Source organism: Danio aesculapii, chromosome 15 (assembly GCF_903798145.1).
Source record: "Danio aesculapii chromosome 15, fDanAes4.1, whole genome shotgun sequence".
Taxonomy (NCBI): Eukaryota; Metazoa; Chordata; class Actinopteri; order Cypriniformes; family Danionidae; genus Danio; species Danio aesculapii.
This window is the reverse complement of record NC_079449.1, coordinates 31,783,749-31,789,977: the sequence shown is the minus strand read 5'-3', so window position 1 is coordinate 31,789,977 and position 6,229 is coordinate 31,783,749.

The following is a 6,229-nucleotide window of genomic DNA, read 5'->3' as shown; positions in this document are numbered from 1 at the left end:
TTTTGGAAGAGTAATTGAACCCTGATTCAACCTAGGAGGGAAGAGAGGGATATAAGAATGTTAATGGGAAGCAAGGAATAGGGGGAGGTAGGGTGGGTTGAGAGAACGAGAAAGACAGTTCTAGAGTGCTGGTCTGCCTTAAGTAAGTTTTAGACAGTAGGTGATTGGTTAAGGAGGCACAGTGAGGTGCAGTTCCACTGCCGAACCTTTGCTAACAAGTACCTCAATTTAAAGATTATTTTTAACAGAAAGATCCTTAGCGATTCATTAAATGTAGTTCAGTGACAAAAAAGCTTAATAAAAATAAATAAATAACAGTATTAATAATCGAAAATTATTTACAACATTATTATCTTTAATAAAAAGAAAAGACACTGAAAACATGCATGACAGTCTGGACTTATATTAAAATATATGCCTGGACATCACGTGATGGGAAATTTGTGGATTAACAATAATAATGTTGTTAACAATGTTCAGTTTCTTGCACATGCAGACCAACGGTTTTAATTCAAAGACCTCAATGTACCATCGGGAGCCGTAGGTATTACATTTTTATATGTTAAATAAAACAAATATGTATATACATGTTGATTAAATATCGTTAATGTTCTATTGAATACAAAAAGTCCTCTCAATGGCCTGAGGGTGAGCAAATGCAAATTTTCATAATTGGATGAACTGTCACTTTAAGCCAACACAGGCTCATTGAGAAAATGTAGCCCTGTATACATTTCTGGCGAGCGCGAATTATGTAGTCTTTAAAACAAAGGCTACAGGACGGTGTGACACCACCAATGGATTTTATTGCTTTTGCGCTACCAACTGACCGCTTATCTCTGTGTGTAGCTCACCTAGTAGCTCACCACATACATCGTACAAGGACTTGTGCACCTGCTTTGAAATTTTATCGGTTGAATGGGCGTTATCAGTAGTTATGAGCTGCTAGATATGGGCCGGTAGGGGTCTTCTGTGCCTACTGGTAGGCTAAGAAGGCTATTATCATCCATCCACCTGGGTAATCAGCTATACCAATAGAGAAGACTCCAGATCAAGGGTTTAGGGTTGGCGCAGGGGTAGACGTTAAATACAATTAATGGGAAATTGAATAAATAATATTAATAATTCTTGTTAACTTCTGGCTGCAGCTGTATATGATCTATAGCTGATTAAGTATGTGGATGGATGATAACAGTCTTTTGAGCCTACCAGTACGTGCAGAAGGTGGTACGTTTACCTCTGATGATAAAAAACTGCAAAAAAAAAAAAACACACGTATCTCCTGATACGTATTTTGTGCTCTCCAGAAATGTATACAGGGGCACATATGAAAATAAGCCAGGATTGCTTAAAGCCTACTCCTTAATTAAATGTCTAAAAACATAATTTCTGTCCCAGAGAACAGGTTCATGATGGCCTTACTTTCATTCTATTATTAAGTTGTACAATGTGTATTTTTTCTTCCATTCTCTTGTTTCAGGTTGTCACTATCAGTTGTTCTCTGTTTAAATAGGCCGTCTGCACTGGAAATATGTTATTGCATTATTTTTTTCTACAGTAGCCCTTCACAAGAATGACATTATATGATATGCAGTTTAACAGTAACTATGGTAACCGAGCTCTGCTGTTGAATGGATCCTGTAGTAGTCATACTGTACTTTGAACCACACTCTAAAGCAACAAGGCCAGTATGTAGGCATATGGGAAAGGATCGTCAGGGATTGTTGAATTACGTTACATAAGAACACATGAAATGACTCATAAACTGTACATGTAACTACGGTATCCTCAGATGTTGTTGCACCCATATCGTCTTCCATTTTGAATAGAGCTGATTTGAATAAAATGGGGAACTGCAGCTGCTCAGTGTCTTATATAAACAGAATATCTTCAAAGGCTTATTATACATGTTATTCACATTTATGTCCATGATGTTTGGAATATAAGGGTAAAATCACCCACTTCTTTTAATATAATCTGCAAAAATCTGAAGTAGTGCCAAAATCTGCAGATCCAGATTTCACTCTACTGTAAGCAAAACTGCATTCATGTAAAGAAATCTATCAGTGAGCTATTACTGCATTATTATTGCTGCATTTCTTCTGTAGTTTAATTCATATAAACAAAACAAACAGCGTTTACTTTCTTTCTTTTACTCTGCTGGCATTTTAAACAGCTTTAACATAAACTTATTATTACTTTCCTAGCAGTTTACATACAACAAAACTACGTGAACCTTTTGTGTGTTTGCTATATAATCTTGTGTGTATTTGACAGTTTATACACTCAGCAGCCACTTTATTAGGTACACCTTACTAGTACCAGGTTAGACCCCCTTCAGAACTGCCTTAACTCTTTGTGGCATACAGTACAGTAGAGTTCAACAAGGTACTGGAAATGTTACTCAGAGATTTTGGTCCATATTGGACATGATAGCATCACGCAGTTGCTACAGATTTGTCAGCTGCACATCCATGATGCGAATCTCCACCACATCCCAAAGGTGCTCTTTTGGATTGAGATCTGGTGACTGTGGCGGCCATTTTTGTACAGTGAACTCATTGTCATGTTCAAGAAACCAGTCTGAGATGATACACACTTTATGACATGCTATCCTGCTGGAAGTAGCCATCAGAGGATGGTACACTGTGGTCATAAAGGGATGGACATGGACAGCAAACAATACTCAGGTAGGCTGAGGCATTGACACAATGCTCAATGGGTACTAATGGGCCCAAAGTGTGCCAAGAAAGTATCTCCACACCATTAAACCACCACCACCAGGCCTGAACCGCTGATACAAGGCAGGATGGATCCATGCTTTCTGTTGCTGATGCCAAATTCTGACCCTACCATCCGAATGTCATAGCAAAATTTTCACTGCATATTTTCTCTTTTTTCTGACCATTTTCTGTAAACCCTATAGATGGTTGTGCATGAAAATCCCAGTAGATCAGCAGTGTTCTGAAATACTTAGACCAGCATGACTAGCACCAACAACCATGTCACGTTTAAAGTCACTTAATCACCTTTCTTCCCCATTCTAATGCTCGGTTTGAACTGCAGCAGATCGTCTTGACCATGTCTACATGCCTAAATGAGTTGCTGCCATGTGATTGGCTGATTAGAAATTTGCGTTAACAAGCTGTTGAAAAGGTGTACCTAACAGTGGCAGGTGAGGGTATGTGGAATACTCACAGGACATGTGTCTATAGATTGATTCCTCTTTGTTCAGCAATTTGTGCTCAGAAAATAGAATATCACGAGTCAGTTGACTTTAAAAAGAGCAGTAATGATAAACTTTCATGGCGAATTAAAGATTTGCAATGTTATAGGCATGATGAAACAATCAAATATTTTGTTTTGAGAGTTTCGAGTCAAATCACAATTCAGCTGAGAATGGTTAAAACTACATCTTCACCTGCAAAGGGATTCAGGAACTGCAGCTCATTTGCATTTAAAGAAAACATGCAGTTTTTTTGGTTATTAATTAAATAAATAAATAAATAAATAAATAAATAAATAAACAAACAAAAATAAACAAAATAATAAAAATCTTAAAACTTTGCATATTCTAGAGACATCTAAGATTTAGGCCCAATCCCAATTCTATTTTTGTACCCCTTCCCCTTGGCTCTAAAAACTGAGTGTGAAGGGAAGGGCTTCAAAATTTACCCTAAGAAATGGGACAGCACTACAGCACCTGCCACACGTCATCATGTCACCGCGATCTCATACTTTACATGAGATCAGACGATGGCGACTGCTGTAGTTATTCCAGTTGTGCTATTTTTTTCGCATTTATCTTCATGAGATCACCGAAGAAAACGACATTATGTTAACATAATAATATAATGAGGCAATAAGCTTGTAACTGTACTGCGCATTTACACAGTGGCCATATTCATCATCGTAAACACAAGAAAACAACATAAACATTATAGCAGACACTGTAAAAAATCTCATTTTCACCAACTAGACTTTTCTGACAGGGTATTCGAGTGTCATCGAGAGTCAGAATGGTGTGGGACTGCAGTACAGGTGTAATCATTATGGATTATAGATAGCGAAATTTAGCGGTTTTTATTTTAGCGTGACAGTAAAACATGAACACGATTATGAATGTATTAAAACATGTGCTTGTTTGTTGTAAAAATACATAATAATGACAAAAAAAAACTAATTTGTATTGTGGATCTCCTGACTTCCTGGTGCAGCTATCCTGCCTTTGAAATTTTCGTACCCCTTGGTTTTGAGTGTGGTCCTGAAAAATATCCATTCGAAGGTGTATCTACCCCTTCCCCTTAGCATTCAAGCTAAAGGGAACTGGGGACACCCCTACCCCTTTACAGGAATGCGCAAAAGGAGGGGTAAGGGGAAGGGCTAAGGGAAAAAAAATGAATATAATAGGTACCATTAAAAGCTATAATTCAGCTAATCTTCAATTTTAGCTTAGCGTCACACAATGAATTAAATTGATTTAACTATCAGCATTTTGTTCAAAATTTTCAAAAAATAATTTTGATAACATATTATCCGTGTAATATCACTCCGCCTGGTGCCGGCATAGTACAGCAGCAGCAATTTCTTGACTATTGCGCCAAAATGAAAGTATAGTTCCTCGCAATATTGCCCTAGAAAATAGTCATTTTAAAATTTTCTGTCAGTTTTATTACACGGTGTAACTACAGAAGACTCAAGCTTTAACTAGGAAATGATCAAAACTCTTTTTTGAAAATTTTGAAGAGTAAAAACTGCTGACTGTTTATTATTTTTTAATTATACAAATGTCTTTGAAATTTGCAAAGCCTATCAGGTATAAACTTAAACTAGGGATGTCAACTCCAGTTCCTAGAGGGACTACAGTCCTGCAGAGATTAGTGCTAACCCTGCTACAACAACTTACGTATAGGTTTTAAGCCTGAACGACTGAAGGATCAGGTGTGTTAATTAAGGTTGAAGCTAAATGTGCCCTCTGGGACTGGAGTTTGACAACCAAAGACAGCAATTTTACAGTTATCTCCAGCGTGGCAATCTCAGGCCGTCAACACATAGACAGGCTCTTTTTATAAACTGATTTCTTCCACCTTTGTTTTAAAACAAAAATCAAAGAAAATGCAAAAATATGCAATCCAAAACATAACAACCAACAGGGGGTGATATAACCCTAAGCATAAAGGCATATGTTTGGCAATCAGAAGCCTGCAAAAGTGGCTCAATCAGATGTCAAAATATGTGACGGCACAAACACTGACATCATGAGGCAAAATTCCAGGTTTCACCAGCTACACTGCTATTGAGCTCAAAACCTTCACCTGGCAGGACTTTTTGAAAAAGTTCTGGTTTTATTCACATGATACTGCAATTGTGTGTAGATAAACTTCAAGAAGACCTAGAAAACCTGCAGCTTTGAAAATACCTGTGTTCATACAGAGCCTAATAAACCTGCATGAATCATGGGATCACATTGATCATCCCAGCGGAGAACCACTGGAGTTTTGCAGCGTTTTGAAACACTTATGATGTAACAAAGCTGCAATCATGTGACTCTGGAGCTCCACACATTCAAAAACTAAACAAATGTAAAGGTTCCAAACCTTCATCAAGTAGTGCTTCGAAAATAACACTGTAGAAAATCAGAATCGTTTTTATTGCCAAGTGTGCTTCACAACACACAAGGAATTTGTTTTTAGCTACAGAAGCTTCCAGCGTAGATAAAGTGACGTGACAAACACAATAAATGTAAAAACAGATGATAAACATTAAATGTTAAACAAAGATGCAGTTAGTCAAAAGATCTGGATGTTGAGCTGTATGTACAGATTTGTTATAAACATACAGGTTATAAGGTGCTGTGTACAAGGGCGTATGAGAAAGTATTGCATATTTCTTGCACAGTAGAGGAATATATAACTGTTCATGAGGTAGATGGCCTGAGGAAAGAAACTATTCCTGTGTCCGGCTGTTTTTGTACTTGGTGCTCTGAAGCGCCGACCAGAACGGTAACAGTGCGACCAGTAGTGTGCTGGGTGTGAGGCGTCCAGAGTGATTTTGTGAGCCCTTTTACTCACTCTGAAAGAGTACAGTTTCTTGAAGTGTTAGGAAGGGTAGTGCCAGTGATTCACTCAGCAGTCCGGACTATCGCTGTAGTCTACGGAGGTCAGTTTTGGCAACTGAGCTGAACCAGAGTGGTGATTGAAGTGCAGAGGATGGATTGGATGACAGCTGA